This window comes from Anser brachyrhynchus (genome assembly GCF_964034855.1).
Source record: "Anser brachyrhynchus genome assembly, chromosome: 29".
In the NCBI taxonomy this organism is placed as follows: Eukaryota; Metazoa; Chordata; class Aves; order Anseriformes; family Anatidae; genus Anser; species Anser brachyrhynchus.
Window position 1 is genome coordinate 3,157,245 of NC_137722.1, and position 25,410 is coordinate 3,182,654.

Genomic DNA, 25,410 nt, shown 5'->3' on the forward strand with positions numbered 1-25,410 from the left:
ATGTCCCCCTTTCCCCTCACTATTTCAACTCCCATGTCCCCACCAGTAGTTTCCCAGTGAGCTACGTCCACGGGGCCTGAGGGAACCGGTGGACTTGCTAAGCCACTGGCCATCATACAGGAGAGGCTGTGGAAGTCTGTTTAAGTAGTTCCCACTGACTGGAGGAGAGGAAACATAGCCCCCATTCTACAAAGGGGAAAATGGAAGACCTGGGAGCTACAAGCCTTCCTCCCTTTGTGGGGGTGCAGAGCCTTCACCACCCTCAGGCGGGAGGCAGAGCTGAGGCAGGGCCGGGCTGGGTGGGGGGGGCGCTCGGAAAGGTTCTGTGCTGTGGGGCGTGCTGGGGGGGGGCACTGGGAGGGGGTGTCCTTAAGGTCAGTGGTCATTAAGGTCCCCTCCAACCCAAAGCATTCTAGGATTCTGTTTCTAAAAACACCTCTTCTGTTCCATCCCAGTAATAATAAACAGCACAAGCAGAAATCAGCTCTGCCAGCCTGGGGTGTCCCCATGCATTCAGGTCGTCCTCATCCCCCCCACACTCACGCTACAGCCTGCCCCATGGGAGGCCAAGGGGAGATGTTTCCCCTGCAGTTGCAGCTCTCCAGCAAAGGCCCTGGACTGAATGGAACAGGCGGTGCTGGAGCTACACCGGGGGTGCTTGGAGGGCTTGTAGGCACAGTAAAAGATGCATTTCAAACAGCCCAGCTGGGCCCTGCTCGTGTCCCGCAGCCCGAAGGAGATGCCAGCACGGACACGCTTTGAACCAGGGCATTTACTGGGGTACTGTGTGTTACTGGCATTTACTGTGGGGTACTGAACCGGACTGTGCGGTGGGGCCTGACAAGTGTCCCTACCTTGTGTTGACCTACAGAAGACGGAGGAACTGGCGAGGAGAAGAGGTGCCTTTTCCTGGCTGTGGTGAGTGTCCCCTCAGGTGCCCTGTGCCCACCCAGGTTCCCCTGCAGCGACTGGGATGGCCAGGACGCCTGCTGCGGCGTGTTTGCCCAATGCCGAGGTGTCTTCCTGGGCTTGTGGAGGCTCACGTCCAAGCCTGTCCGAATGAGCAATGAGAAATGCCTGGAGGGGCAGCCTGTGGGGCTCCCAGAACAGCCCCCTCTGGCATGGGTGCGGGATGCGTCCAGCCTGCCCTTTTTCCAGCTCTTTTTCTGCCCCACAGGACATTCTGCCTGATCTTCCTGTGCGTGGAGCTGGCCGTCACTTTCATGCTCGGTGTCGCGGTGCTCTACGCCTCCTATTACGACCGGGAGTTCTTCCACCTGCTGCTTCATGTGCTGCCAGAAGACATCTTCACTGACCTGGCACACTTCCTTGAAGAGACCCCGTCTCTGGTCAGTGAGGGCGTGCTGCCCCACTGACATCTCCTCTAAATAAAACCGAGGCTGCTCTACCCAGTTCCTCTGTGCCTGTGCAAGAAAGGGAACTGACCAGGAAAAAAACAAGTACTGAGTCCCTCTACAGATAGGTAGGAGAAACTTCACGTTTGCAGGGCCCCGGGGGACTTCAAGCACCATCTGTCTGCTGGAGGGATAACACCGCAAGACATCAGCAATCCGGGAGGGTCCTGGGGTGCGCTGATGGCAGCTTCCTCACCTGCCTGCTATCCCGAGCAGTGGATATGTATGGGGTGAGCAGCCCCTCACCCCAATGCTGAGCGGGGGCTGCTGTTCCCAGCATGGCATAGAGTCTAGGGAAGGGTTTAAAGAAGATGGTAGGAACAAGTCAGGACTGAACTGGTCCTCACAGCTCCTTGCGCTTTGAACCAGGGCATTTACTGGGGTAAATCCAGGTATGGGGGGCAGTGACCCACCCCTGGGTGCTAATGGAGGGCTGGGAAGCGTCCCTCCACAACTCACTTCTGGCACCAGCCCCAGAGCAGTGACAGCCATGTCCCAGTGGGCAGCAGCACTGAATCCCAGCTCAGAAATCTGTGCTCGTCCATGTGTCGCAAAAGGAATGATGCGCTTCACTCCTAAGAGAGAAGCAGCAATAGATTTATTGCTGAAAACAGTGATGGAGCAAAGCCAAATATGCCTGCTGAATGGCTGCTTGGCAGCTTACCAGTGTGTGGGGCTAGCAGAGGGCATCAAACAGACCTCAGTGTGACCACAAGTCAGCCCAGCCTTACAGGGTGCAGTGCACACAGGGGCCTGGCACACCCCATCATTATCTGGGCACTACTGAGCGCACAACTCATACACGCTGGCCTGCTGTACGAATGAGAGGTCTGTTGGGCCTGCTGGGAACCTCTTGTCCCGATGCGGGAAACGTTTCTTGGCGTGCAACCTCAAGTTTCTTAGCGAGTGGGGCTACATCTGGCTGGTGGCCAGTCACTAGCGGTCTTCCCCAGGGCTCAGTTCTGGGGCCAATTACCTTCAACATGTTTAACAAAGATCTAGGTGCAGGAGAGGAATGGGTCCTCAGCAAGTTTGCCAATGACACTAAACTGGGAGGCACCGTTGACTCCGTGGAGGGCTGAGAGGCTTTGCAGAAGGATCTAGACAGATTGGCACACTGGGAGATTAGTAACGGCATGAAGTTCAACAACGGAAGATGCCAGGTGCTGCACCTGGGACAGCGTAATGCTGGATGCAAGCACAGGCTGGGAGACGAGTGGCTGGAGAGAGCAGCTCAGCAGAACGGGCTCTGGAGGTGCAGCTCCACAGCAGGCTCAGCGTGAGCCAGCAGCCAAGTCCTGGCAGCCACGAGGGCAAAATGCATTCTGGAGTGCATTCAACCCAGTAAAGCCAGCCGTTAATTGTCTTGCTGCATTTAATTATCTTAATTAATTAATTAATAATTAATTTTCTTGCTGTATTTAGTACGTGTGCAGCCTCACCTTGAGTATTGTGTGCACTTCTGGGCTCCACAACACAAAAGGGATGTGGACGTCCTTGAAAGTGTCCGGAGCAGGGCAACAAAGCTGGCAAAAGGGCTGGAAGCCACGTCCTGTGAGGACAGGCTGAGGTCACCTGGGTTGTCTAGGCTGGAGAAGAGAAGGCAAAGAGGCCACCTCATTGCTTTCTACAACTTCCCGAGGAGGAGAAATGCAGAGGCAGGTGTCGATCTCTTCTCCCTGGTAACCGATGAAAGGATGCACGGGAATGGCACAAAGCTGCGCAAGGAGAGGTTCAGACTGTACCTGAGGAAAAACTGCCTTACCATGAGGGTGGTCAAACACTGGCACAGGCTTCCTGGTGAGGTGGTAACTCCCCATGCCTGTCAGTGTTCGAGAGGCATTTGGATGATGCCCTCAATAATAAGCTTTAACTTTTAGTTAACTCTGGAGTGGTTCAGCTGTTGGACTGGATGATCTTTGACGATCCCTTCCGACTCGAGCTATTCTATTCCATTCTATTCTAAAATGACCGATCCCCAGTGATGGGACCAATCCTGGAAAGGATGTGTTGCATAACTCTCTAAACCCCCTCTTTTACCCTTTTATTGCTGAGCATGACATTACATGGCGTGGAACGTCTTGTTGGTTAGTACGGTTGCTCTGCCTGGTTATGTCTCCTCCCAACCTCTGGCTCACCCCACGGCCATTCACTCGAGGGGCGGGTGTAATAGACAAATATAGTGTAAATAGGTGTAAAAATAGGTGTAAAAGAACTAGAGAAGGCCTCGATGCTGTGCAAACACTGGTCAGCAAAAGCGAACAACTTCAGCGCACTACCAGCATCGTTTTGGCCACAGCTCTAAAACACAGCACCTTACAAGCTGCTATTAAGAATATTAACTCTATCCCAGCCAGACGCAGTACAGGGGAGCAGGCCACGGCTGGAGGCCTTTGGGGCTGTTCTCATCAGTTACAGCTCATCCATCCCACAGGCACTCTGTGAAGCAGGTGCCCGAGCCGCTTCCTCTTGTGGAGCTCCACATCACCCCAGAATGCCTCTGACAAGCAAGAGAATGGGAGAAGCCACCACCGCCTGAGGGAGAAGCAGCTACACCCCCCTCATTTTGAAAAGACTCGGACAAAGACTTGCATAAGTCTTTGCCAAGACTTATGACAAGATGCAGGTGAGAAAGAGCCTGACAGGGGGCTCATGCCCCAGCCCAACACTGGCTCTCCCTTCATGCGGCTCTCCTCTCCCCGTGCTTGGGATACTGGGGAATGGGCTTGCTCTCAGAACCCCTCCTGCATCTGTCACGTCTCTGACCAGGCTGTGTGCGCTGGCGTGGGACAAGGCCACCTTAGTGAGGTGTTCCCATCCGTTCCCGGTGCTCCTGAGAGTAAGAGATGAGCTGCAAGCAGCAGCTGCAGGGCTTGGCCTCTCCCTCACGCTCAGCCCTGCTCCTAGCTCTCTGCCTGTGTTGGTGCCAAGCAAGTGCTGCAGGCAGTAAGCATGATCTGGAGCAGGTGAGAGCAGACAGAGGCCTCTCTGGATAGAAAATTGCTGCTTATGACACTGATTCGTGGAAGAACTCCACAACTCAAAGCAAATGAATTATAAAGTAGGTATGTGGTTTATTTCAGCACCAGGCACATGCGGGATAGCTCCCAAAGGCATGCGCACCCCAACGCGGCAACTTGCTTGCGTTATAGACAGTAAAGAGTTACATAGGCATGAAGTTTCCCAATATGCCTATACATATGCATAACCTATCCCCGCGCGCAGTGCCTTCTGGTGGTGGTCGTCGGGGGGTCGTGGGGATGAAGGTTGGTGGCTCTTCTTCATCACCACTAGCCGACCCCCTGCCTTTGTACAGACTCAGCTGCTCCATGGCTCTTGTCCAAACCGCAAGGTCGGTCTTTTGAGACAGGTTTGGGTTTTTTTTGTTGTTTTTTTGAGACATGTTCACTTCGTTGCTTTCTACAACTTCCCGAGGAGGACAAATGCAGAGGCAGGTGTCGATCTCTTCTCCACACTCACACACTACAGCCTGCCCTGGGGGGGCACACTACAGCCGGCACTGGGGGGGGGTGTCCTTAAGGTCAGTGGTCATTAAGGTCCCCTCCAACCCAAAGCATTCTAGGATTCTGTTTCTAAAAACACCTCTTCTGTTCCATCCCAGTAATAATAAACAGCACAAGCAGAAATCAGCTCTGCCAGCCTGGGGTGTCCCCATGCATTCAGGTCGTCCTCATCCCCCCGACACTCACGCTACAGCCTGCCCCATGGGAGGCCAAGGGGAGATGTTTCCCCTGCAGTTGCAGCTCTCCAGCAAAGGCCCTGGACTGAATGGAACAGGCGGTGCTGGAGCTACACCAGGGGTGCTTGGAGGGCTTGTAGGCACAGTAAAAGATGCATTTCAAACAGCCCAGCTGGGCCCTGCTCGTGTCCCGCAGCCCGAAGGAGATGCCAGCACGGACGCGCTTTGAACCAGGGCATTTACTGGGGTAAATCCAGGTATGGGGGGCAGTGACCCACCCCTGGGTGCTACTGACCACTGGTCAATATGCAGATCCCTGAGGAATGCCACTCGTTACTGGTTTCTGCCTGGACACTGAGCCTCTGACCGCTACTCTTTGAGTGCAACCATCTCGCCAATTCCTTACCCACCGAGTTGTCCGTCCATCCGATCCATGTCTCTCCAGTTTAGAGATCATGGGGGACAGTGCAAGTGCTTTGCACGAGTCCAGGTAGATGATGTCCGTTGCTCTTTCCATACCCACCAATGCTGCAACCCCATCATAGAAGGGCACCAGATTTGTCAGGCATGATCTGCCCCGAGTGAAGCCGTGTTGTCTGTCACCAATCGCCTCCTTATTTTCTATAGCCCTCAGCAACAACTTCTCAGGTACGACGGACAGTGGGTGGTGAAGGCTGTGCACCCCCACAAAGGGAGGAAGGCTTGTAGCTCCCAGGTCTTCCATTTTCCCCTTTTTAGAATGGGGGCTATGTTTCCTCTCCTCCAGTCAGTGGGAACTACTTAAACAGACTTCCACAGCCTCTCCTGTATGATGGCCAGTGGCTTAGCAAGTCCACCGGTTCCCTCAGGCCCCGTGGACGTAGCTCACTGGGAAACTACTGGTGGGGACATGGGAGTTGAAATAGTGAGGGGAAAGGGGGACATATGGGAGTGGGGGCACAGGCGAGTGAAAATGGGGGGCACGCTGGGGGGCACGGGGGATTCTCAGGGAGCCTGTTGGTTGTGCTCCCAGATGGCTGCACGACGGCGGTGCTGTAGCGCAGGTTTGCGCTTTTGTTCCAAAGGGCAAAGTGACAGCGGAGCCCAGCAGAGCCTTCTCTTTGAGGCCCCTGAAGCTCTCCTGCAGGCAGCCAGGAGGGGACAGCTCACTCGAGGCCACACCTGAGGAGAAACAAGGTGCTTGTGGCAGAGCCGGGTGAACGATGGCGGCAGCAGGCACGGTGGGCCTGCAGCAGGCTTCCAGAAGCAGCAATGGTGTGAAATGCGTCACAGCTGGCACAGACCGCTGCCCCGAGCACACCTGGGCCGTTGGTCCAAAGGGGAAAGTGGGTTCTGAAAGAGCCGGGCCTTTCCAAGCAGCTCGTAGCAGGGAGCAGAAGCTTCACAAGTTACAGGCTGAGCAGCCTTTCCACAGCCCCCTGACGACTTTTTCAGTGGGGATCCAGCCACCCCTCTAGACCCTGCCTGGTCATACCATCCCCACCACGGTGGGTATGGTGTTCTGGGTCTGCCTGGGATGGACTCAACCTTCCCCACAGCAGCCCATGCAGCACTATGCTCTGTACTTCTGGCTAGAACTGACTTGATATTGCACCAATGTGTTTTGTCTACTGCTGAGCCGTGCTGGCACAGCATCAGGACTCCCACAGCGCCCTCCCTCTGCCACCCCCCAGCCCCAAATCCAGTCGGCTGGCTGTGGGCAAGAGGTGGGGAGGGGGCATTGCCAGGGCAGCTGACCCAAAAAGACCAAAGGGATAGTCCATACGGCAACGTCACGCTCAGCAATAAAAGCTGTGGAAGGGGAGGGAGAAGGGGGGGAGACACAGGGGACACAGATTCCTTGGTCAAGATCTTTATTTATTCCTCCGATTCCTCCGTTTCTTCCTTCCTCTCCTGCTGCAAGATCTCAGTTCATCATCGCTATCCTGCAGGAGATCACGTAGCTCTGGAGGCACAGTTGTCACCAGGTCATCGTCTGAAACTTCTTCTACCAAATTAGAGGGGACAAATCCTCTCGTGCCATCCGTCAGCTCTCCCACAAACCAGCCGTCTTCATCCATGTCTCCATAGACATAGACGTATTCTCCCGCAGTCAGAGGAAGCTCTGCTTCGGGGTGCTCATTAGGACCCTCGAAAGGATCGTAGCTGTATCGAGCTAAAAATTTTCGAAGTTTTAGCGATTCTTCTCCCGAGGACTGCAGGATGAAGGACACATGCTCTGCTCCTGCTTCTTCGTTCCCATGCACAGGGCCCTGGTCTGAAAGAAGGCGGCACCCAGGACTGTTGTGTGCGGCATCTGATGTCGAGGTGCTTGTGTGGGATGCCGGGACCTTGGTTGCCTCCTCAGAAACATCAGAGCTGTCTTCGCGGTTGCAAAGGTCATGGGACTGCTCTGCATAGGCCTGTGCTGTGGGAGAAGATGTCACCTGTGGTAGTCCTGAACCGACACGGTTGGATTCTTTTCTTTTTTCTTGCTCAAGTTGCTGAGAGAGCAGCTCCCATTGTTGACTTTGGTGCTGATTCTGTTTCTCTAATTCTCTCAGCTGCGCTTGAGACGCTTGCGTGTCTTCCTCATGTGTCCTTCTTTGCTCTGCCCAAGCCCTCTGCAAATGCTCAACTTCCTCTTTCTTCTTCTGCAGCAGTCGCCTTGTTTCCTCGAGGTCGTTCTCCTGTTGTTGCCTTCGTCCTGCCAGTTGTCTCATGGCTTTCAGTTCACAACCCAGATCTTGCAGTCGTGTTTGAAGACGTTTGGCCTCTCCGATGGCAGAATTTCGCTGCTCTGTCACTTGCACGAGTTTCCCCTTCAGAGCAGCGTTGTCAGATCGAACCTCGTCTATCCGCTCCTTCTGCCCACGGAGCTGAGAATTTTCTTCTGCGCGCCTGGCATTTTCATTTGTCATCTCTCTCAGACGCACTTTCAGCTCCTCGTACCTTTGCTGCAGTCTTGAGCGTTCCTGATCCAGGTTCCTGTGAGGCCTAAGTTTTTTCCCAGCCTCGGTTTCCGATTCCCCTCTCTGCTGCTGGTCGACCTGCTCTGTCTTTGCAGCAGTCTTTCCAGATTTCAGGTCGGTCTCTTTCAGTTGCCTGGTGTTTTCTTTCAGGTGCTTGGTAAGGAGGCCTAGCATACTAGTCTTCTGCTGGAGCCTCTCCACCTCCTCCCCCAGTTCCAGAGCGCTTTCCTTCCCCAGAAGGCGGGTCTCCTCTTGAAGGACACCGCATTGCCTCTGCAGGTCCTCCAGGGCATGCTGCAGATGAGCTTTCTCCTGCAGCAGCTGGCTGTCTCCACTGCCAGGTGGGCAGGCCTCTTGTTGCGCTGCCACCTGAACACCCACGTCTGTGACCGCCCGCCCGCAGCTCTTCCCTTCTCCCTGGAGGTGAGCTTTTAAGCTGGAGTGGGTTGTCTGCTGCCCTCCTCCCCCAGCAGCACCAGATGCACCGGGGCTCTTCGAAGAGCAGGTCCCGGTGGTCCCTGCGCCCAGGCGAGTCTGCAGGCGGTGCCAGGCCGCAGCCCTGTCTTCGCTGTGGGAGGCAGACGGCCTCCCCTCAGCCTGCTCCAGGATGTACTGCTGGAAGAGCCTTCTCTGCAGTTCCAGTTCATTTTGGAGGCTTACGATGCGGGCGGTCTGCTTGCTGTCCTTCCGCCAGTGGAGCTGCCTGTGGACCTCCTGCAGCTTGCTGCGGGCCTCGCTGCTGCTGCTGCAGCCGTGCCTCACCAGCTCCTCGGCCAGCTCCTGCTGCAGGTCCCGCGCCTGGCGGACGGCGTCGTCCCGCTGCTCTTGGAGCAACTCCTGTGTCTGGCGCCACTCGGCCTCCTTCTCACGCAGCAGCTGACGGATCTCTGTTGCCCGCTGCTTCTGGCTCAGCTCCCACAGCCGCTGCAGCTCCCATGCCCGTTGCTGCTCCCATCTGGAGCGTAGCTTCTCAGCCAGAAGCTGCCGCTCCTGCTCTGCCATCTTCTTTATCTGGCGGGTTTCATCAGCAAAGCGGCGGTGCAGCTCCTGCGAGTGGAGACGCTCGGCCTCCAGCTGGGCCCGCAGCGCCTCCAGCTCCTGCCTGTGCTCCTCCTGCTGCACAGGCCTGCTGGGGGGTCGCGCTGGGCCCCGACGGGATGAGGGGTGACTGTGCGCCACGGGCCCCTGGCCCACACCACCCCGGATCATGGCTTAAGGATTCAGAACGATGAACGTTCACCAAACGCTGCCAGCAATAGCCACCAGCGATCGCACGGCCTGGGCCTCTGAGGGACAGCAGCCTCTGAGCCCTCAGCAGACACCGGCTCCCAGCACCGCGCAGCAGCAGAGGTCGCCTCTGCCACTGGCCCGGCCTGGGCGAGCGCGGCCTTATATAGTGTCCGGGTGATGGCGTCATAGAGGAGGGATGACGTCATATGACCTTATATGGTGCGTGCCCGCCCGGACACACCCCGACAGCCTCAGCGCAAGGGGTGCAGAGGAGGGAGGTGAAGGGTTGTTAACGAGTGCAGACGCAGCCCCCGCGCAGGTGCGCAACGAGAATGTGTCTGTGAGGCCTCAGGCACGGGCACAGCTTACGGGTCTGGGCCACGTCTGTCCTTTAGTGGGGGAAGCGTGGTAGTGATGACATACAGCATTACACAGCCATTAGCATGGGCTGTTAACGAGGGTTAACAACCCCTAGAAGGGTTGTTAACGAGGTCATATGACGTCATCCCTCCTCTATGATGCCATCACCTGGACACTATATAAGGCCGCGCTCGCCCAGGCCGGGCCAGTGGCAGAGGCGACCTCTGCTGCTGCGCGGTGCTGGGAGCCGGTGTCTGCTGAGGGCTCAGAGGCTGCTGTCCCTCAGAGGCCCAGGCCGTGCGATTGCTGGTGGCTATTGCTGGCAGCGTTTGGTGAACGTTCATTGTTCTCATTCCTTAAGCCATGATCCGGGGTGGTGTGGGCCAGGGGCCCGTGGCGCACAGTCACCCCTCATCCCGTCGGGGCCCAGCGCGACCCCCCAGCAGGCCTGTGCAGCAGGAGGAGCACAGGCAGGAGCTGGAGGCGCTGCGGGCCCAGCTGGAGGCCGAGCGTCTCCACTCGCAGGAGCTGCACCGCCGCTTTGCTGATGAAACCCGCCAGATAAAGAAGATGGCAGAGCAGGAGCGGCAGCTTCTGGCTGAGAAGCTACGCTCCAGATGGGAGCAGCAACGGGCACGGGAGCTGCAGCGGCTGTGGGAGCTGAGCCAGAAGCAGCGGGCAACAGAGATCCGTCAGCTGCTGCGTGAGAAGGAGGCCGAGTGGCGCCAGGCACAGGAGTTGCTCCAAGAGCAGCGGGACGACGCCGTCCGCCAGGCGCGGGACCTGCAGCAGGAGCTGGCCGAGGAGCTGGTGAGGCACGGCTGCAGCAGCAGCAGCGAGGCCCGCAGCAAGCTGCAGGAGGTCCACAGGCAGCTCCACTGGCGGAAGGACAGCAAGCAGACCGCCCGCATCGTAAGCCTCCAAAATGAACTGGAACTGCAGAGAAGGCTCTTCCAGCAGTACATCCTGGAGCAGGCTGAGGGGAGGCCGTCTGCCTCCCACAGCGAAGACAGGGCTGCGGCCTGGCACCGCCTGCAGACTCGCCTGGGCGCAGGGACCACCGGGACCTGCTCTTCGAAGAGCCCCGGTGCATCTGGTGCTGCTGGGGGAGGAGGGCAGCAGACAACCCACTCCAGCTTAAAAGCTCACCTCCAGGGAGAAGGGAAGAGCTGCGGGCGGGCGGTCACAGACGTGGGTGTTCAGGTGGCAGCGCAACAAGAGGCCTGCCCACCTGGCAGTGGAGACAGCCAGCTGCTGCAGGAGAAAGCTCATCTGCAGCATGCCCTGGAGGACCTGCAGAGGCAATGCGGTGTCCTTCAAGAGGAGACCCGCCTTCTGGGGAAGGAAAGCGCTCTGGAACTGGGGGAGGAGGTGGAGAGGCTCCAGCAGAAGACTAGTATGCTAGGCCTCCTTACCAAGCACCTGAAAGAAAACACCAGGCAACTGAAAGAGACCGACCTGAAATCTGGAAAGACTGCTGCAAAGACAGAGCAGGTCGACCAGCAGCAGAGAGGGGAATCGGAAACCGAGGCTGGGACAAAACTTAGGCCTCACAGGAACCTGGATCAGGAACGCTCAAGACTGCAGCAAAGGTACGAGGAGCTGAAAGTGCGTCTGAGAGAGATGACAAATGAAAATGCCAGGCGCGCAGAAGAAAATTCTCAGCTCCGTGGGCAGAAGGAGCGGATAGACGAGGTTCGATCTGACAACGCTGCTCTGAAGGGGAAACTCGTGCAAGTGACAGAGCAGCGAAATTCTGCCATCGGAGAGGCCAAACGTCTTCAAACACGACTGCAAGATCTGGGTTGTGAACTGAAAGCCATGAAACAACTGGCAGGACGAAGGCAACAACAGGAGAACGACCTCGAGGAAACAAGGCGACTGCTGCAGAAGAAGAAAGAGGAAGTTGAGCATTTGCAGAGGGCTTGGGCAGAGCAAAGAAGGACACATGAGGAAGACACGCAAGCGTCTCAAGCGCAGCTGAGAGAATTAGAGAAACAGAATCAGCACCAAAGTCAACAATGGGAGATGCTCTCTCAGCAACTTGAGCAAGAAAAAAGAAAAGAATCCAACCGTGTCGGTTCAGGACTACCACAGGTGACATCTTCTCCCACAGCACAGGCCTATGCAGAGCAGTCCCATGACCTTTGCAACCGCGAAGACAGCTCTGATGTTTCTGAGGAGGCAACCAAGGTCCCGGCATCCCACACAAGCACCTCGACATCAGATGCCGCACACAACAGTCCTGGGTGCCGCCTTCTTTCAGACCAGGGCCCTGTGCATGGGAACGAAGAAGCAGGAGCAGAGCATGTGTCCTTCATCCTGCAGTCCTCGGAAGAAGAATCGCTAAAACTTCGAAAATTTTTAGCTCGATACAGCTACGATCCTTTCGAGGGTCCTAATGAGCACCCCGAAGCAGAGCTTCCTCTGACTGCGGGAGAATACGTCTATGTCTATGGAGACATGGATGAAGACGGCTGGTTTGTGGGAGAGCTGACGGATGGCACGAGAGGATTTGTCCCCTCTAATTTGGTAGAAGAAGTTTCAGACGATGACCTGGTGACAACTGTGCCTCCAGAGCTACGTGATCTCCTGCAGGATAGCGATGATGAGCTGAGATCTTGCAGCAGGAGAGGAAGGAAGAAACGGAGGAATCGGAGGAATAAATAAAGATCTTGACCAAGGAATCTGTGTCCCCTGTGTCTCCCCCCCTTCTCCCTCCCCTTCCACAGCTTTTATTGCTGAGCGTGACGTTGCCGTATGGACTATCCCTTTGGTCTTTTTGGGTCAGCTGCCCTGGCAATGCCCCCTCCCCACCTCTTGCCCACAGCCAGCCGACTGGATTTGGGGCTGGGGGGTGGCAGAGGGAGGGCGCTGTGGGAGTCCTGATGCTGTGCCAGCACGGCTCAGCAGTAGACAAAACACATTGGTGCAATATCAAGTCAGTTCTAGCCAGAAGTACAGAGCATAGTGCTGCATGGGCTGCTGTGGGGAAGGTTGAGTCCATCCCAGGCAGACCCAGAACACCATACCCACCGTGGTGGGGATGGTATGACCAGGCAGGGTCTAGAGGGGTGGCTGGATCCCCACTGAAAAAGTCGTCAGGGGGCTGTGGAAAGGCTGCTCAGCCTGTAACTTGTGAAGCTTCTGCTCCCTGCTACGAGCTGCTTGGAAAGGCCCGGCTCTTTCAGAACCCACTTTCCCCTTTGGACCAACGGCCCAGGTGTGCTCGGGGCAGCGGTCTGTGCCAGCTGTGACGCATTTCACACCATTGCTGCTTCTGGAAGCCTGCTGCAGGCCCACCGTGCCTGCTGCCGCCATCGTTCACCCGGCTCTGCCACAAGCACCTTGTTTCTCCTCAGGTGTGGCCTCGAGTGAGCTGTCCCCTCCTGGCTGCCTGCAGGAGAGCTTCAGGGGCCTCAAAGAGAAGGCTCTGCTGGGCTCCGCTGTCACTTTGCCCTTTGGAACAAAAGCGCAAACCTGCGCTACAGCACCGCCGTCGTGCAGCCATCTGGGAGCACAACCAACAGGCTCCCTGAGAATCCCCCGTGCCCCCCAGCGTGCCCCCCATTTTCACTCGCCTGTGCCCCCACTCCCATATGTCCCCCTTTCCCCTCACTATTTCAACTCCCATGTCCCCACCAGTAGTTTCCCAGTGAGCTACGTCCACGGGGCCTGAGGGAACCGGTGGACTTGCTAAGCCACTGGCCATCATACAGGAGAGGCTGTGGAAGTCTGTTTAAGTAGTTCCCACTGACTGGAGGAGAGGAAACATAGCCCCCATTCTACAAAGGGGAAAATGGAAGACCTGGGAGCTACAAGCCTTCCTCCCTTTGTGGGGGTGCAGAGCCTTCACCACCCTCAGGCGGGAGGCAGAGCTGAGGCAGGGCCGGGCTGGGTGGGGGGGGGCGCTCTGGAAGGTTCTGTGCTGTGGGGCGTGCTGGGGGGGGGCACTGGGAGGGGGTGTCCTTAAGGTCAGTGGTCATTAAGGTCCCCTCCAACCCAAAGCCTTCTAGGATTCTGTTTCTAAAAACACCTCTTCTGTTCCATCCCAGTAATAATAAACAGCACAAGCAGAAATCAGCTCTGCCAGCCTGGGGTGTCCCCATGCATTCAGGTCGTCCTCATCCCCCCCACACTCACGCTACAGCCTGCCCCATGGGAGGCCAAGGGGAGATGTTTCCCCTGCAGTTGCAGCTCTCCAGCAAAGGCCCTGGACTGAATGGAACAGGCGGTGCTGGAGCTACACCGGGGGTGCTTGGAGGGCTTGTAGGCACAGTAAAAGATGCATTTCAAACAGCCCAGCTGGGCCCTGCTCGTGTCCCGCAGCCCGAAGGAGATGCCAGCACGGACGCGCTTTGAACCAGGGCATTTACTGGGGTACTGTGTGTTACTGGCATTTACTGTGGGGTACTGAACCGGTACTGAACAGGTCCAAGCCTGTCCGAATGAGCAGAGCTGAGGCAGGGCCGGGCTGGGTGGGGGGGGGCGCTCTGGAAGGTTCTGTGCTGTGGGGCGTGCTGGGGGGGGGCACTAGGGGAGGGAACACACGGTGCTGGGGGCACCCGGGGCACGTAGTTGGGGGTAACTGTGGGGGGGATGCCCTAGAGTAGGAGTTGAACTGGTGAGGGGAAAGGGGGTCATATAGGAGTGGGGGCACACGCAAGTGAAAATGGAGTTCTCCTCCTCCCTGTTAAAGGGGAGCAAAGCTCCCCCCATGGCCTTCCTCCCTTTGTGGGGGTGCACAGCCTTCACCACCCACTGTCCGTCGTACCTGAGAAGTTGTTGCTGAGGGCTATAGAAAATAAGGAGGCGATTGGTGACAGACAACACGGCTTCACTCGGGGCAGATCATGCCTGACAAATCTGGTGCCCTTCTATGATGGGGTTGCAGCATTGGTGGGTAGGGAAAGAGCAACGGACATCATCTACCTGGACTCGTGCAAAGCACTTGCACTGTCCCCCATGATCTCTAAACTGGAGAGACATGGATCGGATGGACGGACAACTCGGTGGGTAAGGAATTGGCGAGATGGTTGCACTCAAAGAGTAGCGGTCAGAGGCTCAGTGTCCAGCCAGAAACCAGTAACGAGTGGCATTCCTCAGGGATCTGCATATTGACCAGTGGTCAACAGCACCCAGGGGTGGGTCACTGCCCCCCATACCTGGATTTACCCCACTAAATGCCCTGGTTCAAAGCGCGAGGAGCTGTGAGGACCAGTTCAGTCCTGACTTGTTCCTACCATCTTCTTTAAACCCTTCCCTAGACTCTATGCCATGCTGGGAACAGCAGCCCCCGCTCAGGATTGGGGTGAGGGGCTGCTCACCCCATACATATCCACTGCTCGGGATAGCAGGCAGGTGAGGAAGCTGCCATCAGCGCACCCCAGGACCCTCCCGGATTGCTGATGTCTTGCGGTGTTATCCCTCCAGCAGACAGATGGTGCTTGAAGTCCCCCGGGGCCCTGCAAACGTGAAGTTTCTCCTACCTATCTGTAGAGGGACTCAGTACTTGTTTTTTTCCTGGTCAGTTCCCTTTCTTGCACAGGCACAGAGGAACTGGGCAGAGCAGCCTCGGTTTTATTTAGAGGAGATGTCAGTGGGACAGCACGCCCTCACTGACCAGAGACAGGGTCTCTTCAAGGAAGTGTGCCAGGTCAGTGAAGATGTCTTCTGGCAGCACATGAAGCAGCAGGTGGTAGAAGAACTCCCGGTCGTAATAGGAGGCGTAGAGCACCGCGACACCGAGCATGAAAGTGACGGCCAGCTCCACGCACACAAAGATCAGGCAGAACGTCCTGTGGGGCAGAAAAAGAGCTGGAAAAAGGGCAGGCTGGACGCATCCCGCACCCATGCCAGAGGGGGCTGTTCTGGGAGCCCCACAGGCTGCCCCTCCAGGCATTTCTCATTGCTCATTCGGACAGGCTTGGACGTGAGCCTCCACAAGCCCAGGAAGACACCTCGGCATTGGGCAAACACGCCGCAGCAGGCGTCCTGGCCATCCCAGTCGCTGCAGGGGAACCTGGGTGGGCACAGGGCACCTGAGGGGACACTCACCACAGCCAGGAAAAGGCACCTCTTCTCCTCGCCAGTTCCTCCGTCTTCTGTAGGTCAACACAAGGTAGGGACACTTGTCAGGCCCCACCGCACAGTCCGGTTCAGTACCCCACAGTAAATGCCAGTAACACACAGTACCCCAGTAAATGGCCTGGTTCAAAGCGCATCCGTGCTGGCATCTCCTTCGGGCTGCGGGACACGAGCAGGGCCCAGCTGGGCTGTTTGAAATGCATCTTTTACTGTGCCTACAAGCCCTCCAAGCACCCCCGGTGTAGCTCCAGCACCGCCTGTTCCATTCAGTCCAGGGCCTTTGCTGGAGAGCTGCAACTGCAGGGGAAACATCTCCCCTTGGCCACCCATGGGGCAGGCTGTAGCGTGAGTGTCGGGGGGGATGAGGACGACCTGAATGCATGGGGACACCCCAGGCTGGCAGAGCTGATTTCTGCTTGTGCTGTTTACTATTACTGGGATGGAACAGAAGAGGTGTTTTTAGAAACAGAATCCTAGAATGCTTTGGGTTGGAGGGGACCTTAATGACCACTGACCTTAAGGACACCCCCCCCCCAGTGCCGGCTGTAGTGTGCCCCCCCAGGGCAGGCTGTAGTGTGTGAGTGTGGAGAAGAGATCGACACCTGCCTCTGCATTTGTCCTCCTCGGGAAGTTGTAGAAAGCAATGAGGGGAACATGTCTCAAAAAAACAACAAAAAAAACCCAAACCTGTCTCAAAAGACCGACCTTGCGGTTTGGACAAGAGCCATGGAGCAGCTGAGTCTGTACAAAGGCAGGGGGTCGGCTAGTGGTGATGAAGAAGAGCCACCAACCTTCATCCCCACGACCCCCCGACGACCACCACCAGAAGGCACTGCGCGCGGGGATAGGTTATGCATATGTATAGGCATATTGGGAAACTTCATGCCTATGTAACTCTTTACTGTCTATAACGCAAGCAAGTTGCCGCGTTGGGGTGCGCATGCCTTTGGGAGCTGTCCCGCATGTGCCTGGTGCTGAAATAAACCACATACCTACTTTATAATTCATTTGCTTTGAGTTATCATAGAATCATAGAATATCCTGAGTTGGAAGGGACCCTTAAGGATCATCAAGTCCAACTCTTGATACCGCACAGGTCTACCCAAAAGTTCAGACCATGTGACTAAGTGCACAGTCCAATCTCTTCTTAAATTCAGACAGGCTCGGTGCAGTGACCACTTCCCTGGGGAGCCTGTTCCAGTGTGCAACCACCCTCTCTGTGAGGAACCCCCTCCTGATGTCGAGCCTAAATTTTCCCTGCCTCAGCTTAACCCCGTTCCCGCGGGTCCTGTCACTGGTGTTAATGGAGAAAAGGTCTCCTGCCTCTCGACACCCCCTTACGAGGAAGCTGTAGACTGTGATGAGGTCTCCCCTCAGCCTCGTCTTCTCCAGGCTGAACAGGCCCAGTGACCTCAGCCGTTCCTCGTACGTCTTCCCCTCCAGGCCTTTCACCATCTTCGTAGCCCTCCTCTGTACACTCTCCAACAGTTTCATGTCCTTTTTATACTGTGGTGCCCAGAACTGCACACAGTACTCGAGGTGAGGCCGCACCAGCGCAGAGTAGAGCGGGACAATCACCTCCCTTGACCTACTAGCGATGCCGTGCTTGATGCACCCCAGGACACGGTTGGCCCTCCTGGCCGCCAGGGCACACTGCTGGCTCATATTCAACTTGCTGTCTACCACGACCCCCAGATCCCTCTCTTCTAGGCTGCTCTCTAGCGTCTCATCGCCCAGTCTGTATGTGCAGCCAGGGTTTCCCAGTCCCAGGTGCAGGACCCGGCACTTGCTCTTATTGAACTTCATGCGGTTGGTGATCGCCCAGCTCTCCAACCTATCCAGATCCCTCTGCAAGGCCTTTCCACCCTCATTCGAGTCCACAACTCCTCCAAGTTTGGTGTCATCAGCAAACTTGCTCAAAATACCTTCTATTCCTACATCCAGATCGTTTATAAAAATATTGAAAAGTACCGGCCCTAATATGGAGCCTTGAGGGACCCCACTGGTGACCGCCCGCCAGCCTGACGCAGCCCCATTTACCATAACCCTTTGGGCCCTGCCCGTTAGCCAATTGCTCACCCATCGTATGATGTTTTTATTTAGCTGTATGGTGGACATTTTGTCCAGTAGGATCCTATGGGAAACCGTGTCAAAAGCCTTGCTGAAGTCCAAAAAAATCACATCAGCTGGTTTCCCTTGGTCCATCATACGGGTGATCTTATCATAGAAGGAAATCAGGTTAGTTAGGCAGGACCTGCCCTTCACAAACCCATGCTGGCTGGGACCAATGACTGCTTTGTCCCCCAGGTGAGCCTCAATAAGTTCGAGAACCATCTTCTCCATGATTTTACCAGGCACTGACGTGAGACTGACAGGCCTGTAATTGCTAGGGTCTTCTTTCTGACCCTTCTTGTAAATCGGCACAACATTTGCCAGCTTCCAGTCTACCGGGACCTCTCCAAATTCCCAGGATCGTTGAAAAATAATTGAGAGAGGTTCCGCGATGACGTCCGCCAGCTCTTTCAGCACCCGGGGATGAATCCCATCCGGACCCATGGACTTGTAGGGATCCAGGTGGAGTAGCAAATCCCGCACACGTTCAAGGTCGGTTGGGAGTTTGTCATCCCCACCATCCCGGTCCTCTAGCTCAGGGCACCCTGGGTCCCGAAGCCCATCATCGGCATTGAAGACAGAGGCAAAGAAGGCGTTAAGCGTCTCTGCTTTGCCTATGTCATTGTCTGTGAGGAGACCTTCCCTATCAAGGAGCGGTATTCTTTAGTTTAGCTATGTATTCTTTAGTTCTCCTTTTTCCATTCACATATCTGAAAAAGCCCTTTTTATTTTCTCTCACAGACACAGCCAGCTTCAACTCTAGGTGTGCTTTGGCCACACGAATTTTCTGCCTACAAACACGAACGGCATCCCTGTATTCTTTCCATGACACCTGGCCCTCCTTCCAGTAGCGAAACACTCTCTGTTTCCGCCTAATCTCCATTAGAATGTTCCTGGTCAGCCACGCCGGCCTCCTGCCCCGCCTGCCTGACTTGCGATATTTAGGAATTGCTTGATCTTGTGCTTCTAGGAGGCATCGTTTAAAGAATGACCAGCACTGGTGGACATCGAGGCCTTCAAGAGCAGTTTCCCAGGGGACCTTGCTGACTAGTTCCCTGAGCAGCCTGAAGTCCGCTTTCCCCATATCTAGGGAAGAGGTTTTGGTGGCACTTTTCCTTCTGTCACCGTAAATTTTGAACTCAACCACTTCATGGTCGCTTTGACCAAGGCGGCCACCAATCACCACATCTCCCACCAGACCCTCTCTGTTTTCTAGCAACAGGTCTAGGAGGGCACCTTTCCTAGTTGGCTCCGTTAGCATCTGCACCAAGAAGTTATCATCTAGGTGCTTCATGAACCTCCTGGACTTGCTCGTGTCAGCCGTGTGGCACTCCCAGTTAACGTCTGGCAAGTTGAAGTCCCCCATAAGGACAAGGGGAGTTAATCTCGAGGCCTCTCTTAGTTCTGTAAAGAATAATTTATCGGCGCTATCGTCCTGGCCAGGCGGTCTGTAATAGACTCCCACAACGACATCCCCTTTATTCGTTCGTCCCTTGATCCTTACCCAGAGGCTCTCAACTTTGCCATTGCCGACCTGAAGTTCCACACAGTCCAGCCCCTGCTTCACATATATCGCCACCCCACCACCTCGCCTACCCTGCCTGTCCCTCCTGAAGAGCCTGTAACCATCTATCGCAACACCCCAGTCACAGGACTCATCCCACCAGGTTTCGCTTATGCCGATGATATCGTAGTTGCAGTATCGAGTTGTGGAGTTCTTCCACGAATCAGTGTCATAAGCAGCAATTTTCTATCCAGAGAGGCCTCTGTCTGCTCTCACCTGCTCCAGATCATGCTTACTGCCTGCAGCACTTGCTTGGCACCAACACAGGCAGAGAGCTAGGAGCAGGGCTGAGCGTGAGGGAGAGGCCAAGCCCTGCAGCTGCTGCTTGCAGCTCATCTCTTACTCTCAGGAGCACCGGGAACGGATGGGAACACCTCACTAAGGTGGCCTTGTCCCACGCCAGCGCACACAGCCTGGCCAGAGACGTGACAGATGCAGAAGGGGTTCTGAGAGCAAGCCCATTCCCCAGTATCCCAAGCACGGGGAGAGGAGAGCCGCATGAAGGGAGAGCCAGTGTTGGGCTGGGGCATGAGCCCCCTGTCAGGCTCTTTCTCACCTGCATCTTGTCATAAGTCTTTGCAAAGACTTATGCAAGTCTTTGTCCGAGTCTTTTCAAAATGAGGGGGGTGTAGCTGCTTCTCCCTCAGGCGGTGGTGGCTTCTCCCATTCTCTTGCTTGTCAGAGGCATTCTGGGGTGATGTGGAGCTCCACAAGTGGAAGCGGCTCGGGCACCTACTTCACAGAGTGCCTGTGGGATGGATGAGCTGTAACTGATGAGAACAGCCCCAAAGGCCTCCAGCCGTGGCCTGCTCCCCTGTACTGCGTCTGGCTGGGATAGAGTTAATATTCTTAATAGCAGCTTGTAAGGTGCTGTGTTTTAGAGCTGTGGCCAAAACGATGCTGGTAGTGCGCTGAAGTTGTTCGCTTTTGCTGACCAGTGTTTGCACAGCATCGAGGCCTTCTCTAGTTCTTTTACACCTATTTTTACACCTATTTACACTATATTTGTCTATTACACCCGCCCCTCGAGTGAATGGCCGTGGGGTGAGCCAGAGGTTGGGAGGAGACATAACCAGGCAGAGCAACCGTACTAACCAACAAGACGTTCCACGCCATGTAATGTCATGCTCAGCAATAAAAGGGTAAAAGAGGGGGTTTAGAGAGTTATGCAACACATCCTTTCCAGGATTGGTCCCATCACTGGGGATCGGTCATTTTAGAATAGAATGGAATAGAATAGCTCGAGTCGGAAGGGATCGTCAAAGATCATCCAGTCCAACAGCTGAACCACTCCAGAGTTAACTAAAAGTTAAAGCTTATTATTGAGGGCATCATCCAAATGCCTCTCGAACACTGACAGGCATGGGGAGTTACCACCTCACCAGGAAGCCTGTGCCAGTGTTTGACCACCCTCATGGTAAGGCAGTTTTTCCTCAGGTACAGTCTGAACCTCTCCTTGCGCAGCTTTGTGCCATTCCCGTGCATCCTTTCATCGGTTACCAGGGAGAAGAGATCGACACCTGCCTCTGCATTTCTCCTCCTCGGGAAGTTGTAGAAAGCAATGAGGTGGCCTCTTTGCCTTCTCTTCTCCAGCCTAGACAACCCAGGTGACCTCAGCCTGTCCTCACAGGACGTGGCTTCCAGCCCTTTTGCCAGCTTTGTTGCCCTGCTCCAGACACTTTCAAGGACGTCCACATCCCTTTTGTGTTGTGGAGCCCAGAAGTGCACACAATACTCAAGGTGAGGCTGCACACGTACTAAATACAGCAAGAAAATTAATTATTAATTAATTAATTAAGATAATTAAATGCAGCAAGACAATTAACGGCTGGCTTTACTGGGTTGAATGCACTCCAGAATGCATTTTGCCCTCGTGGCTGCCAGGACTTGGCTGCTGGCTCACGCTGAGCCTGCTGTGGAGCTGCACCTCCAGAGCCCGTTCTGCTGAGCTGCTCTCTCCAGCCACTCGTCTCCCAGCCTGTGCTTGCATCCAGCATTACGCTGTCCCAGGTGCAGCACCTGGCATCTTCCGTTGTTGAACTTCATGCCGTTACTAATCTCCCAGTGTGCCAATCTGTCTAGATCCTTCTGCAAAGCCTCTCAGCCTTCCACGGAGCCAACGGTGCCTCCCAGTTTAGTGTCATTGGCAAACTTGCTGAGGACCCATTCCTCTCCTGCACCTAGATCTTTGTTAAACATGTTGAAGGTAATTGGCCCCAGAACTGAGCCCTGGGGAAGACCGCTAGTGACTGGCCACCAGCCAGATGTAGCCCCACTCACTAAGAAACTTGAGGTTGCGCGCCAAGAAACGTTTCCCGCATCGGGACAAGAGGTTCCCAGCAGGCCCAACAGACCTCTCATTCGTACAGCAGGCCAGCATGTATGAGTTGTGCGCTCAGTAGTGCCCAGATAATGATGGGGTGTGCCAGGCCCCTGTGTGCACTGCACCCTGTAAGGCTGGGCTGACTTGTGGTCACACTGAGGTCTGTTTGATGCCCTCTGCTAGCCCCACACACTGGTAAGCTGCCAAGCAGCCATTCAGCAGGCATATTTGGCTTTGCTCCATCACTGTTTTCAGCAATAAATCTATTGCTGCTTCTCTCTTAGGAGTGAAGCGCATCATTCCTTTTGCGACACATGGACGAGCACAGATTTCTGAGCTGGGATTCTTGTTGTTTTGTATCGCTCAGAATGGGGTGCATCAAATACCCAGCAGGCCACCAACTGCCCAGCAGCATCATGCAGTCAGCACCAGCCGTGCAGAATGTCTGCGCAGGCCCTTCCCCACTAATAAAAGACCACAGTTTATTGGTAGGGTTATTGATAAAGGGCCACAGTTTATTGGCAGGGTTAGAAGAGAAAGGGTCTTCCCTTTTCTTCAAGGTTCCCTTTTCTTTTCACAGTTCATCTGGTGGATGGCTTCCAAGGGCAGATGCCAGCCCTGGAGGAAGGATCCAGTGGAGGATGTCCCTCTTCAGCAGGACCAGGATGAGGAAGGCGAGCTGCAGGCCGGCAAAGGACAGCACTAATCTCCTGCAGAACAGAAGAAGGTTCAGACAGAGCCAGGGATAAATTCATCCTCTTTAAACCCTGCCATGGGACCCCGTGCCATGCTGGGAGCAACATGTGCCGCTCAGGATTGGGGTGAGGAACCTGCCTATCCCCCTTGGCTCTGCTGTACTTTGAGGGCCACCCCCCACCTGCTTCCCCAACCCAGGAAACAAAGAAATGCTGAGGCAGTTTATCCTGGAGAGGTCAAAAGCTGCCTAATGCCTTGGGAGCCACGACCTGCGAGAGCAACTCACCGCAGCCAAGTACTGATTCTGTGCCTCCTTGACGCCAACTCTTCATCCTACAGGACAAGGCAAAGCAGGGCCACGTGTTAGGGCACGTGAGCCAGGGAAGGCGTTGGGGGCGCTCAGACCCCCTCCCTCGTTCCCACTGAGGTGAATGGCCCCATGTCCTCTGGGGCCAAGTCCAGACCCTCCCCCCGCAGGCCCACAGCAGGGGTATAGCTCCTACCAGCTGCGCAGCCACCATCTCCTGCATCCAGGTCTTGGGCGCCTCGGCCGCCTGCATCCTCTTCCCCCTGCTACAGACACCACAGAGTTTCTGGGCTGTGAGAAGAGACCTCGGCCAGGACCTCCCCCTTGACTGAGGTGGCCAGGAGGAGCTCAGGGTGCTGCCCAGCCTCTGCTGGAGCAGGGATGAGGCATCTCATTGTCCCAGCACCGCACAAACCCACACTCACCCCCTGCACCCTCTGCCTTCTCCGTGCCCCAGGCCTTGGGGGCTCTGACAAGAGGCTGGGAGCTGCTCACAGTCGTGCAGCATTGCTAAAAGGAGTCAAGAGTTGCTCAGAGAAGCTTGGAGCTGCTTAGGAGAAGGCAAAGGGCTCTCCAGAGCAGCCATGAGGAGCTGAAAGGAGCCCCCAAACTGTCTGTGACACGGGTGCCTGGAAGCTGTACAGCTCCTCCCCGCCGTCTACCCCTGGTCGGGGTCAGGGCCCTGTCCCCACTCACCTGGCAGTTTGCGTTTTGAAAACCTCCCTTCTCTCCTGGAGGTTCTTAATCTCCTCCCTCAGAGCCTGGAGAAGCAAAGGATCAGGTTCTGAGACTACCCACACATGCTTGGATGGGGCTTCCCCCCCCCCCCCAAACATGTTGATCTCCCCTCCCTCCTGCCCTCAGGACCTTGTTGATACTGGCTCTTTCAGCAACAGCCTCTTCCAGCTCTGCACGTCTCCGTTTGCACTGCAAAGCAACCGGGACAGATTGCACGGAGTCAGGGTGGGAAAGGGCATCCCCAGTCTATCCCCAGGGCTCTGCAAGGCCAGGCCAGAACCAGGGCAGCAAGCACTAAGGCATTCTGGGGATCGCACCACTCCCCAGCAGCTCTGCCCTGCCCCTGTTGGACTTCTGCCTCTGGGTTACAGACCTTTAGGAACTCCTCCAGCGCCGCTTCCACACCAGCCCTTGCCTGAGCGACCTGCGCCAAGACCTCCGCCATGTTCTCCAGGGACTCCTGTGCATGCTCCAGGGACCCCTTCGCACCCTCTGCCTCCATGGCTTCACCTGCACCTGCACCTGGGGGAGCAGCCCTCTTTGTACCCTTCGAGGCGGCCGTGTCACAATGACAACCATGGTGACACCATGGTGACATGGCCACGGCTGCCCACTGGGACATGGCTGCCACTGCTCTGGGGCTGGTGCCAGAAGTGAGCTGTGGAGGGACGCTTCCCAGCCCTCCATTAGCACCCAGGGGTGGGTCACTGCACCCATACCCCTACATCCACTTCCCCCTGGCCACCTATGCCTCTCGGTCGACTACGGCAAGAAGTCCAAGCTGGAGTTCTCCATCTACCCGGCCCCGCAGGTCTCCACGGCCGTGGTGGAGCCCTACAACTCCATCCTCACCACCCACACCACGCTGGAGCACTCTGACTGCGCCTTCATGGTGGACAACGAGGCCATCTACGACATCTGCCGCAGGAACCTGGACATCGAGAGGCCCACCTACACCAACCTCAACAGGTTGATAGGCCAGATCGTGTCCTCCATCACGGCCTCCCTGCGCTTCGACGGGGCCCTGAATGTTGACCTGACCGAGTTCCAGACCAACCTGGTGCCGTACCCGCGCATCCACTTCCCCCTGGCCACCTATGCCCCCGTCATCTCGGCCGAGAAGGCTTACCACGAGCAGCTCTCGGTGGCCGAGATCACCAACGCCTGCTTCGAGCCGGCCAACCAGATGGTGAAGTGCGACCCGCGGCACGGCAAGTACATGGCGTGCTGCCTGCTGTACCGCGGGGACGTGGTGCCCTAGCACATCAACGCCGCCATCGCCACCATCAAGACCAAGCGCAGCATCCAGTTTGCGGACTGGTGCCCGAGTGGTTTCAAGGTGGGCATCAACTGCCTGCCTCCCACGGTGGTGCCCGGGGGGGACCTGGCCAAGGTGCAGCGCGCCGTCTGCATGCTGAGCAACACCACGGCCATCGCCGAGGCCTGGGCCCGCCTGGACCACAAGTTCGACCTGATGTACGCCAAGCGTGCCTTTGTGCACTGGTACGTGGGCGAGGGCATGGAGGAGGGGGAGTTCTCGGAGGCGCGGGAGGACGTGGCCGCTGAGAGAGGGAGTTCAGAGAATCTTAGCAAATAGAGATAGAGCGCTGACAGTATTAAACTAGTGGATGCTGCTGAATGTCTTTGCTAACCATTTTGCATCGTGCAAATTAACTGAAGCAAGAAGCCTTGGGCCCCTTACCATGTTTAGTTCCTCATAAGAACGTGAAGTAATCTTAAGAAAGTGGCAGAAATTGGTCCTGCAGTTTGGACAAGAGCCAAGCAGCAACTGAGTCTGCGCAAAGACAAGAGGTCAGCTAGCGGTGGTGAGGAAGAGTCACCAACCTTCATCCCCACAACCCCTGGCGACCACTACCAGGAGACACTGCGCAAGCACAGATGGTAGGAGCTTGTGGAAATGACTTCT

At 56.0% G+C, this 25,410-nt stretch overlaps 1 pseudogene across 1 annotated transcript; it reads left to right on the top strand.

Moving 5' to 3' along the window:
• Positions 1-24,093: 24,093 nt before the first annotated feature.
• Positions 24,094-25,115, top strand: LOC308183972 (tubulin alpha-1A chain-like; annotated as a pseudogene). The gene has a single exon. The product of its transcript is annotated as a tubulin alpha-1A chain-like (transcript).
• The last annotated feature ends 295 nt before the right edge of the window (positions 25,116-25,410 follow it).